Source organism: Melanotaenia boesemani, chromosome 23 (assembly GCF_017639745.1).
Source record: "Melanotaenia boesemani isolate fMelBoe1 chromosome 23, fMelBoe1.pri, whole genome shotgun sequence".
In the NCBI taxonomy this organism is placed as follows: domain Eukaryota; kingdom Metazoa; phylum Chordata; class Actinopteri; order Atheriniformes; family Melanotaeniidae; genus Melanotaenia; species Melanotaenia boesemani.
In genome coordinates, this window is record NC_055704.1 from 10,837,696 (window position 1) to 10,850,346 (window position 12,651).

General features: G+C 37.5%; 1 long non-coding RNA gene across 1 annotated transcript; it reads right to left on the bottom strand.

Annotated features, from left to right (window-relative positions):
* Nucleotides 1-6,775: 6,775 nt before the first annotated feature.
* Nucleotides 6,776-10,604, bottom strand: LOC121634889. Its single transcript, XR_006009317.1, has 4 exons — nucleotides 10,590-10,604; nucleotides 7,356-7,669; nucleotides 7,162-7,258; nucleotides 6,776-7,007 (listed from the first exon to the last, which is right to left on the bottom strand). It is a non-coding gene; the product is annotated as an uncharacterized LOC121634889 (long non-coding RNA).
* Between the last annotated feature and the right edge of the window lie 2,047 nt (nucleotides 10,605-12,651).

Below are 12,651 nucleotides of genomic sequence, written 5' to 3' on the forward strand. Positions count from 1 at the left end.
GTGATTTTTCACTTTATAGTCTTATATTTGAATAGTTATGTAAATGTTATTTTAGCTATACTGTAATTAATATTTGCCAAGTGCAGATTCTCATGTTTATTTTGAGATTTCATTTGAGGTAATTTGCATCCAAATTGGAGGAAGAGTCTGGGAATTACACCTATTAACACAATATGTTGAGCCCTCTTTTTTGTAGAGCCTAATTGCTCTACAAACTACTGACTTATGTATGTGTGTGAACTGCTTGTTTTGCAATAAATATTTTGAATATTCAAGTTTGGTGCCATGATGTGGAAATTAAATAATAAAAACACCCCAAAAATCCATTTTAATTCCAGATTTTAAGGCAACAAACAAGAAAAATGGCAAGCATGGAGATTAGTTGTCCTCCATAGTCCCTCTGAGTTCTTGGTTGTAAACTCCTTGTGTGAAAAATATAGTTTTCCAAATTTCGATAATGCTATCTAGACAGGTGACAAAAGAAACAGAAGTTCAGGAGCTTCTGTGATTTGTGCAGTGTTGACCAGAACTCCCTAAATAATCAGACATTGTCAGTGACACGTGTTTTTCCAAATCAGTTTAAACTTGGTTTTCTTCAAATTTAACATTTTTTTGATTAAACAAAAGATGTTGGGATATAAATGTTATATATAAACACAAACAGCTCTGCAGCTCCAACAATTTTTGGAAATGTTTTTTTTGTGGTTCATTGTTCATGTGTCAGCTTGTTCTCGCTGCATCTATAAATTTCAGGTTAATAACTTGTTAATAAAAAAGGGTTAATAAAAAAAAATGCCTGATAAGCAAGCTCAATAATATGTTTTTCTTCATCTAAAGACCTAATCATATTTGCTTGAGCTCAGGGACGCCTATCTTTTTGTGACTTAATTTGTGTAGGTAGTCACCCCCTCCTCAAATTGTAGCGAGTGTGCTGACACATCCCACAGTTCATAAAATCTGTTCAAGAGTGAAGTAATTGTATCCTGGAACAATAGATTACACAATCTACACCCACTTGATGAAGAACACAAATCAAGCTTTGATTTTTGGCTCTATTTCTTCTTACAAATAACTCAAAAACATGTTTACATGAAAACTGCACATTATATTGCTTTAAGTTAAATAGATGTTATAAACAGTTGTGTGAACTTTTGCACAAAGAAGTATACTAAGGATGACAAATCTTGTCAACAAGCAACAATATCAAATAAGATGTAATGGATCAACTAAAATACAAACTATTTGAACTCATATTGCAATTAAATATTACCACTCAGCTTAGGACTGACCTATATACAGCTACCATTTGGAAAACTGCACATGTTCTCCTCTTACATAAAAGTGGAAATTCCCTCTGAGTTAAACAACTATCGACCCATTTCCAAACTTTCAGTCATTGGCTCTCAGGTTGATTTACAATTGAAACAGTTTTTATCTGATAATAACATTTTATGTTAGTTTCAGTCTGGTTTTAGATGTGCTATTTACTGCCAGTATAGCTGTAACAAATTATCTAATCAGTGCCCTGGACAGAAAACAACACTGTGCTGCCTTATTTGTACATTTTTCAAAAGCATTTGATTCAGTGGATCATGACTTACGTTGAGACAAACTCAGGAATATTGGCTTTTGCCCGTAATGTACTGGGGGTGGGCTAACTAAGCTTAGGCTTCTCTCCTACACCTTTTCAGACATTTCTATGGTGTCTTTATTTATTATTACTATTTCTATGTTAAAGATGTCTGAATGTCTGAATAAAGTGTTTTCTCATCATTTTTCCTCTCATCTTATCTTGTTTAAAGTTACTTTACAGATAGGACACAGTGTGTCCAAGAAAAAAATCTGATTTTTTTTTTCTTTTAGATAGGTAAAGTAGTGCCCTGATGTTCCATTTTGGCTGTCATTTTATTTACTATTTTTAATAAAGGATTTAGGTATTGAGCTAAGTTGCATTTATATGCTGACGATGCTATCCTCTGTACATTGCCTGCTCACTCTGCAGCGCAAGTGATGGAAAAACTTCAGACTGAATTTGAGTTATTGCAAAGAACTTTTTAAAAAGTCTAAAAATAGTTTTAAATGCCCACAAAACAAAGTTTGTAATTTTGATATGAGCAACCATGGCAGTCTACAGGAGAGGTCTTCAATATATCGTTGGGATTAAAAAGGGGAACAATGCTGAGATGAACTGGTCAAAGTGTTCCACAGGGTCCTGTACTTGGTCCACTACTTTTCACTTTATATATGCTTCCATTATTTATTTTGTTTTTTCTTTATTATTATTATTATTATTATTATTATTTATGCTTCCCTTAGTTAAGATAAACAGATTGATTTCCAGTGCCATATAAGTGACATTCAACTATTCTAATCCCTGAGCCTAGATTAAAGTAGTTACACATAATATTGCTAATGGACAAAATACCACTGATTACTATTGGACATCTATGAGAAAGGCATTGCTATTGCAGCTCACACATCACACATAAAAACAAAAGAAAATAAAGATGTTTTAACATTCGTGCTGACAAAAACAGTAAAACAAAAACAGCCCTTTAAAAACACATACATATTTTGCAGCTGTTGAACCTGATGATTGTAATTTTAAATCTAAAAAGTGATACAACCTGTCCCAAGGTCCATTAAAGCACCACAGGATCTGACTGCGTTGTGTACTATATTCTAAAGGGTGATGGAGATCCGGTTTATATCAGAAAATAAGAATTTTAGTAGATTCACACGACTACATGGGCTTCTAGGATGAACTGATCAGTATTAAAATGAAAGAATGAGGATGAAATACAGTAGGACAACAGAACAATACATCTTGACCAGCAGGAACATATATCACATCAGTTTTGCATGGCAGGGGTTTCAGTGCTTAAACTGAGGTTTTTAAAAACTCTTTTTACTCCTCACCAGGTTGCTATCTCCCCCCTGACTCCATCATGCCTTCCATCTGAACTCCAACCTAATCATATCAAACATAAGCCTCTTGCTTCCATTGTGCCTTGCTTAGCACATGAGCCATTGGAGAAATAATCTTGGACTATAAATACGAATAAGAGAGCCTCTTTGCCTTTTATTATAACAAATGAGAAAAGCACAGAATCACACTAATTTCTGCTTGTGTGGGCTAATTATATGGTTCTAAAGAAAACAAAGCAGCGGGGTATCAATTTAATTTGTAACCTTAAAAGAAAAATAAATATTAAGACACACTGCAGAAGATTTAACAAATATAAAAATGAAAAGACAACTGAAAGTGTGTCTCAAAGTCAATTTCTTTTAAAGGCATCTAAATCCTACAACGTAAATGTGGCAGCCATGGTGGATAATCTGTGTAGGACAGAACAGCATGTTGACAAAAAAGAAAGCAAATTCCAAAGACTCCCTCAAAAGGTTGCGAACTTCGGGAAAAAGTTTATTACAGGTAAATATTAAACTGTTATAAAATACAATTAGATTTTTCCAAGAGTTTACAGGAGCCATGGGTAGATACAGCATGGTAGGACATGCGGTCAACCACCTGCTTTCTTTTTCTTAGGGACCCTTATGGAAGGGCAATTCTAATATTTTCTTCCCTTGGCATTTTTTAAAAAACATTGAGTATAACTGTAAAAGTTCCTGGACGAATATTTGGTTTTTGGCACAAAGCACCAGATAATGTTATTGCTCCTCTCTAATACTGTATATCAGATTAACGTTGGATTAGGGGAGTTGAATAGCAGTAGAAATGAATCTATGGTCACAGAAAAGTATTGGTCCAAGTACAACACCCTGTGGAACAACCCAATCAATTTTAGTGAGGTTTCTCATTTACATTTATTTAAACTAATCAGGTAAAATTGACTCAGTCCTCCCAGCACTGCTCCATCAAATAGCATAAAAATCCTCAAGACATTGCATTTATTGGGCTGTTTTTTTTAATCATTATATTAATGAATTTGTCAATGCTGAATATTATCTGGTCAGAAACCCCTTAAATTACAGCTGTTTTAAAGCTGGGCCTCACAGTACCTGAAAATCATTTGGAGAACGATCAGACTTAATTACCACCCTATTTTCAAGTTGTCATTTCTTCCTTACTAAGCTCTTGGAAAGAAAAAAAAAACTCTCACACAAAGACAGAAGGCTGTCAATAATTAAACATTTCACTCCTTTAGTGTGCTATCTACAAACACGAGTTAAACTATTTCAAATTTTATTGCCGCACATAAAGAATAATGGGTGAGAAGACCAAGCAAATAAATTATGCAAAGTAATTTGACAACTATAGATCATCAAGTCTGTGAAAGGTGCACTTCACATCTTCATAACAGAGTAGAGTGCACCTTGGGCACACCTATAAAAGCACAAGTATAAAAGAAACAAGGACCCATGTCCCATAGTCATCTCTTCAAAACTGGCATTTTCAGCTACACATCAACAGCTGAGCATTATTAGGTAATTTAGGAAGATGCACAACCTGCCATGTGTCTCACCAATGGTGCATTGAGACTTCAGGAGATTACAGTGATATTTAAACACAGCTTCACCACAAATTTTCCATCAATGAAAACACGCTGAAGCATTTTAGAAAAAAAACCAGGATTATTGCTGTTTGTTACTCCTAACACTGGAAATTGCCCAACTCCATCCACTGTCTATACCAGCTGCTCTTCCAGATCCTTCTCACAATATTATAGAAAACTTGGATTTTATCAAACTCTGATCAGAGTAAACACACAATCTTAAATTTATTTGCAGGCACCTCTAAAGAATAATGATAATAAAAAACAGAAAAAAAAAATTAATATTGTCAAATAGAAACATCAAGGAGTATATAATGCTAGCCTTTCTTCCACTGAGAAAAAACACATGCTAACATCTGGTGTTGGATGTGAGCAATGTGGATATAGCCAGACAGAAAATTAAACAACAGCAAGCTGTATAATCTGCAAAAAGGCTTTAAGATAGCAGATGAAAAAATAGATGAATTAAAACACCAAGCTGCAGAGGCAGAGAGAAAAATCTCGCTTTCCTCCACAGATTCAGATCCCAGACCCAGAGGCAGAGTCTTTCAGGTGGCAGAGAATATCCAGGTAATAGTGATGGAAGTAATGTCAACAGCATCATTAGTTATTAATATTGATTTTCAAAACACAACCGGCTGTTACTTTTGTAAATCAAAGATTAAATTATGCTCAGATTTTTATATAACACATTTATCCTACTGAAACATGAAAAATAATAAAAATAATAAAAAACATTTAATAGAATTTAAACAGACTGATCATAATATGGCTCAGGCTTTGATATTACCTCTTTGTATTAACTGTGGAAAAAAAATGCTGTTCAATTACTATATTTAAACTTACATGTAGATGTGTACAGACCAACTTGATTTATCATTTCACTTAGCCAATTTCTAAAGAGCAGTGGAGATAAATACTAAATTTATTACAAAAGGGCTTTAAGCTAATGATAATGGTAATTTGATGATTTATCCATTCTAATTATTAAAAGCATCCATATCAGTATCAGCAATACTTTATTTACTAGTATCAGATCAATACCAAATCTTTTAGTATAGTATAGCACTAGTTTTAAGTCACTTTACTTTAGTTGGTTGGGGTCCTTTTTTGGTAGCTTCTGAACTTTTGTGGGTGGATGAAAGTTCATGTGCCGATAAAAACTGTAGATTTTTTTTTCTTGTTTTAATTGTCAAGATTGCATCTGCTAAGCAAGAAGCTTATAACTCTTAGGCTGCACTGACTTTATTTTAACATGAGATGATGGTTTTGCCTTGTTCACCATATCCTAGCTCTTTTTGATGTAAAGAAAAAAGATTGGGCTACTAATCTAGAATCTCGGCCACGAGGATGATGGAAATAGCTCCTTTAGGTTTGTTTACGCCAGGGGTGCCCAAGTTTGGTCCTCGAGATCTACCATCCTGCAACTTTTAGATGCAACATTTCTCCAACACATCAACACATGAATCAGATGTCATCTGCATGTCATTCAGTGCTGCAGAGGCCTGGTAACAAGCCAGTAATTTGATTCAGGTGTCTAAAAGTTGCAGGATGGTAGATCTTGAGGACCAGACTTGGGCACCCCTGGTTTACGCCATAGACACAGCAGCTGCGCTACAGAAAAACAATAAAATGCAAACTTACAGAAGCGGAAACAATATTGGAGTTGTTACAAAGGGACTCAATCCCGACTGCTTTTACCTATCTACACCAAATGGCAACCTATGTGAAGCCTATGCGGAAGTGCAAAAAAATTGTTCACCCCTCATCTGCTAGGGGCTGGCTCCAAAACAGAGCAAATCCCCATAGACTCCCATGTTAAAAAGACCAACTTCAAAGCAGAAATAAACATGTTTAAAGCCTGGTACAAAAATCCATTTTAGTATTAATAGGACAAGTTTACCTTCATGACAACTGTGAGGGGGGTGAATTTCTTACTAACTCATCCGTTTGGATGTTATTTAATCTTGAAATTCGGCATAATTAGGGGCGTGTCCTTTTGATTGACAGGCATCCAATATCCGCGGAAAAAAGGGAGAGTGCAGCACAACCACGGTTTTTAGCCGGCTAACAGCGTGCCTTAGCTTTAGTCCACCTACCTCCGTTAGCTGGTTAGCTACCGTTGCTCGGGGTCAGCTCAGTTAGCTCTTAGCTATAGGCAGCTCGAAGTTTGATGGTTGTCAATCATCTACCCCCACCTTCACAGTCCCCCTCTCAGTAGGGTTGCCACCTTGGATTTGTGGAAAAAAGGGACACTGGACATAAACTTTGGGGCAGAGGAATCGGGGATTATTATCAGTTCAAACTAAATTAACATGAAATTCAGACATAGGAGACAGAGACAAAGTCCTGTTAATATTTTTAATTTTTTACGGATCAAAATCTCTCATACACAATGCTGACTGCTAGGCAAAACAGAGTAGATATCAGCTGATAATTTTGATGAGTCACCCTATATTAGAGACGTCCGAGTTGAGCAGCCATGCCAACACACTAGAACACAGAGAGAGACATGACAGGAGAGATATGCAGTGGAAGATCTAACAGAAGCATATTTGCTTTGACAATGATAGGTAAACTATACTACATTGATTTAGTAATCTAGGCTATACAAAGTTGTAAGACTCCTTGTTGCCCCTTATTGTACCTTTGCTTTTTTCTTGACACAGACTGTCTCTCTGACACAGATGTTCTTGAATCTGCTGCTGTTGATCTGGAGTCCCTTGGCCTGCTGCTGCCATCTTCTACATTACATATAAATAGATAAACATACCTATTAAAACATGATTAAATGTGAAGATATACTAACGTCACAGTGGAACAACTAATTTCTTTGCTTACCTCTTTGTTGTGAACCAGGTTGTCTCTCTGACACAGATGTTATGTTGAGGATTGTAACGAGTATATCGTTTTTTCTTGCCGGTGGCTTACATGAATTTGCTCCTTCTCCTTCCTCGTCCGTTGTCTCTCCTCCCATTTTAATTAAAGACTCCAAAACTTGGCGAAAATAAGACGGACGCCTGATTCAGCTTGCTGTCTGTCTTCCATCAAGTTTCCCTCCCTGGCCTGCTTGGCTTGCGCGGGCCACTTTCAGCGCTTGGGCACGTCACTTGCGTGTGACGTACAGCCACATTAACACAGAGGACATCTGTAGACTACAGAACGAAGGAAATCAAATAAGGTTTTTGCATTTTCCCCGAAAAACCGGGACAAATTGTGTCCCGGGAGAGATTTTATTTTTCCCGGGACAGCTTGTAAAAAAAGAGAACAATTCTGGGAAAAACGGGACTGGTGGCAACTCTACCTCTCAGATCCACCTCTTTGCCCATTTTTGGATTTTCCGGGACTAACGACATGCATGACGCTACCAAGATGGCGATGGTGGGAACCGCCCAACAAGCTTCACTTTTTTCTTCAGAAACCTACTTGTGACGTCACGGAGGCTCCGTCCATCTTTTATGTACAGTCTATGATCCACACATGAAGAAGAAAGACTTCCAAGGTTTCTATTCTTTCATCTGCTTGGCTGTGTAGACGCTCATCCGAAGCACCAGATATGACTGATTTTCCAGTCCTCCAGTGCCGTATTCTTGCAGATTTTAGATGTTGCCCTGGACCAACTCACTTGGTTCACATCAAATGGCTCTACTCAACTGCTTGTTGGCAAGTGCTGCCCAACCATATTGACTCATTAATGTGATTCAGGTGTGCTGCAGCAGGAAACATCCAATACCTGCAGAACAGCTGCCCTTGATGACTGACTTTGGACAACCTGATCTATGCCATTACATAGCTCAGCTTTTCACAACTGAAACTGCATCTAAATTATGAAAATTGTTTGCCTCCCATTTTGCTCACCTGAAGTACACAGGCCTGCAAAAATCACATGATTGAAACACAGTTAGAAGCCCTCGGGACAAAACAACACTTTCCTGCCCCAAAACTGAAGGTGAAGGTAATGAGCCTTTCAATTTATAAATTTAAAAATACCTGTGGGTGCTTTAGTGTGTATCAAGAGCAAAGCTTTGTGGAAATGTTTTTGTATTGCTGACATGATATACAGTATGCCGACAGCTGCACATTGTTTCAGTTTTGCAAACTCAGAAGATGAGAAAGTGGGAAAAACTGATATTCTTAAAGGCAGTAGGCCCCAGTATAGAGTTACCCATTCACACATGTAGAAGGAAGTTTTCACAGATAAAAGATTTTAAATTCTTCTGATGTACTATCAGTTTTGCACCTCTCAGTGCAACAAACATGACAGCCAAAACAGCTAAAAAGGAAGCAGTGCAAGAGGAACAAAGAGTGTCAGAGTTACATAACTGAGCAGATATTACAAAACACTTTTTTTACCGGCCAAAAGGCAGAAAATTTATGTAGTTGTGATAACGAAAGGAGACATCAACAACACAATAATTAAATAAATGTTTAATGTTAAATCAGTTTACACAGTTTGTATTGTTCATAATACCTACTCAGAGCAGCATTACCTGATAAAATCTTTTTTTTTTTTTTTGTTTAGGTCTAATTTACTTTACTGTTTATTCATTTCTTCCCAGTTTAAAGTGAGTTACTGTAAAATAAGGAGCGGGTTGGTGCTGAAATGTGAGCGGGTGGTAATAGGTGACAGTGGGTTGTCAGATTGTGTAAACACAGTGGGGACCTCCCACCCTCAGGTTTTTGACTATCACCTTCCATAATGGGCAAATTGGACAAGTTCTGTGTGTTGCAGTGCTATTCTGGCATGGGGAGGTGTATACGAAGCTTTGAACAATGACACACGGGTGGGCACAATCTAAAAGAAACCCCGCTGAGTAACTAAGCCGAAACCCAAGCTTTCAGTGCAGCGTGTGGGTGAGGGCCCAATCTGGCAACCCACTAGCTGCAACCTTCCAAATCACCATTGAAATCAAAGACCTGCATTGTCTTGACCAATTCCACCATCTGTGTAAAATTGCAGAGACCCCCTGCGTGGTATCTCATTCAATGGTGTCTGTACACCAGTTTGCAGACAAAACCCTTTTTATCTGATTACAGAATAAAAAGCACTTTGTTTAGACTCGGCTTGTGAAGAAGTGAACTGTTACTGATAATGTGGGGGCTCTCACCTTTATTTGTTGTTTTCTCTCATTGTTCTTATTTTCCTGTGTGGGACACAAAGTTCGAGAATGAACAAAGAGGCCTTAGAGGAATACATTCAGACATCAGCACTCTAAGAGGTCACACACAAATATAGTTATCACAATTTCTCAACAGTTACAATCAATTAACCAGAGTCTTAACAAAGCAGGCAAGCTGTGAAGCAAAGCTGCACAGCTGCCACTGAATAAGGGGATGACAGAGCTTTTATCTCTGGAATGGGGCAGTGGCACCAGTGATTGGTCCAAAGGATGGCGAACCAGGTAGCAGGTGAGAAGGGTGTGATGAAGCGGAGCCAATCCCAGGCAGGCAATGAAACATTAACATACACAAGGAGCAAAGGATTAGGACATGTGACAGCTGTAATCTGTAGAGTAAAAGTATATTTGTATAAAGTAGTGAATTGGAACTTCTTGTGTAAAAGCTAGGTCATGCTTGGGTAAGAGTGCAAACCCTCTGAAGCATGGCTTCATAGAAGAAGCTTGTCTGCAGTCCAGATCTTTCATCAAATGAAAAAAGAAAGAGAAAAATGCAAAACACAATAAATATAATCCAGGACTTTATAGTGAGGATAATTCTATATCAGCTAAAAGTAGGACAATGTTCCTCCAAAAAGGTCCAGCAGCTGGACCCTCAGTTCCCAGATGTGTACAAATTGTTGACGCTACAGTAGTAAACATGGCCATGTCCAACATTTCTATTGAGAATTGTAAATAAAAAGTAGGTCATTGCATTGTTTTTAGTTACATCCAGTGATTTTAGACTTAGTTTATTTTTGTGCCTCTACCTGCAGACCAACTATACCAGACTGATTTCTGTTCCAAATCAATCAAATGCAGCAACTTTTAACAATGCAGACAAGGAGCATCAGATGTGTCCTCTCATCTGGAAGTTTGAAGTAAGATGGATGATTTCTGTCAGTCATTCAAAGGGAACACTAGCACAGCAAGATTCACGCTAGCACTCAGAGAGAATAATGTAGACAGCTGGGAGTCATTTAAAGAGTCTAAGAGAAGGACAGGCAGATGGAAATGGATGATCAGGACTGAGAGAATGATTTGAGTATTTCAGGTGAAGAGGCAGAATGAGAAAAGAGCGAGCGAGTTGAAGGGAGAGCATATGAAAGTTGTATTAATGGCAAAGAAAAAAGCTGTCTGCGAATAAATTACTCCGTCTCCCCTGGGATTACTAATGTAATTATTTGAATGAGGGTTCTCATTAGAATGTGCAGAGGTGTGGAAGACTTGAGGAACAAAATGGGAAACAGAGTCGGAGCAATGAGGGTTTAGCTACTGGAAATTAACTTGCTGCTCTGAGCTCTATAATTGATACGAGACACAGATACTTTTGATTGGAACAAAAGAGAACCAGGACCAAAGAATTTCCTCTCTCCGACTCTTTTTTCCTCCTTATTTCCTCAAGAACACACACACCCACCCACACACAGACACACACACAAAGAAAGGTGAAAGGTAATGCTCAAGATGCAAATAAGGATAGATGACCCACGGATCACAGATAAGGTTTTATTTGTTGAATAATCTCTCAGAACCAGCAGAATATTCTCAGTTTTTTTCTCCCCTTTTTTTTTATAGAAGGAAAATTTAAAATACAGAGATGTCTCCAGGAATGTTGGGTCTTCAGTTTCCTATTTTACAGTTCAAAAACATGAACAATTTCCCAACAACAACAAAATATAACAACATATGAACACTTTCATTAAAAAAAAAAAAAAAAAAAAAACCCAAAAGAAATTGTGAGCAGCCAGTTTCATAAAAATATAACAGATCCAGTGAGTAAAAATGTCTCAGAGGACACAAATTACCATCTTTTTAAACACGACAACTTTGAGTTGCTTTCAAGTTTTAGCTGTCAGTCATTCTGCCATGAAGGCTTTCCTTTTCTCGGACAGTAAGCATCTCATTTTCAAATAAAATTCTTAACGTGGAGATTGTCTGAATAGCAGAAGTCAACAACTTTCAGCATGCCTCAAGAAATGAATAAAAACAGCGTATCTAGTTATTTTCCTACGATAAAACAGAAAGCACATAACACGTCTATTGAACATCTAAATGAGGTTGAAACTGAGTTGTAACAAATAACCTTCAATGAAAGTTAACAATAAAAATTCCTCCAAAAAATTTTTGGGGGTTTTTAATTAATTAGTTTTCAAACGAAAATATTCTCAGTAGTGCTACTGTACCGCAGCTTTCCTCTTTTTCAGTCAAACAGTTCAGTTTACAATTGACAGCAAGTATTGAAAACCCTTTATTTTAATTAGTTTATTTATTCCTTGTTGAAAAGTTTCCATCACAGAGGCTAATTACGCTTGTGTTTTAAATAATGAGGCTTACAACTCTGTAATACTACATAGATACAGACAGATGCTGACGATGCTGTTTTTGTATTGACTTTCCACTGGTTAAAATGAAACTATTACTATGGACTCAGAGCTGTAGTTTCCCTGCTACACCAGAAATCGTTGTTTAAGAATTGCTCTTTGAAAACAATTATGTTTTGTGTATCCAGCTTACATGCAACCATTAACTCATCATGAAGTAATTTAAAGAAAAGCAAGTTTGTTTGTGAGACTTTACCAAAATTAAGATGCCTGACTGCAACTATTAACTTGATAATAAGTCAATTTTCTGCTGCAAATGTATTTATTGTATTAATTTCTGATAACCAGTGGTATGAGTGCCACTCATTGTGGCCAGCTGGGGCTTGTTCTAGATGCAAATCTTTCGCCCTGACGTCCATTCGGAGTGGCTGGAGCAAATGCACCCCAGGTCTCCTCCCCAGTGATTGGCTCAACGCTCAGCCAATCATACTGCAGCTTGGTGGAAACCAGGAAATAAAGGGCTGCTGCAGTGTTCAGTCGAGGAGGGAGAAGCGGACGGCACAGGCTGCTTCCCCTCACTTTAGATGAGAGAGGCTGATTAGCCCAGGTGGCCTCTTCTCTCGGTTTGGCAGATCTATGGTGGCATGGCTTTTCTGG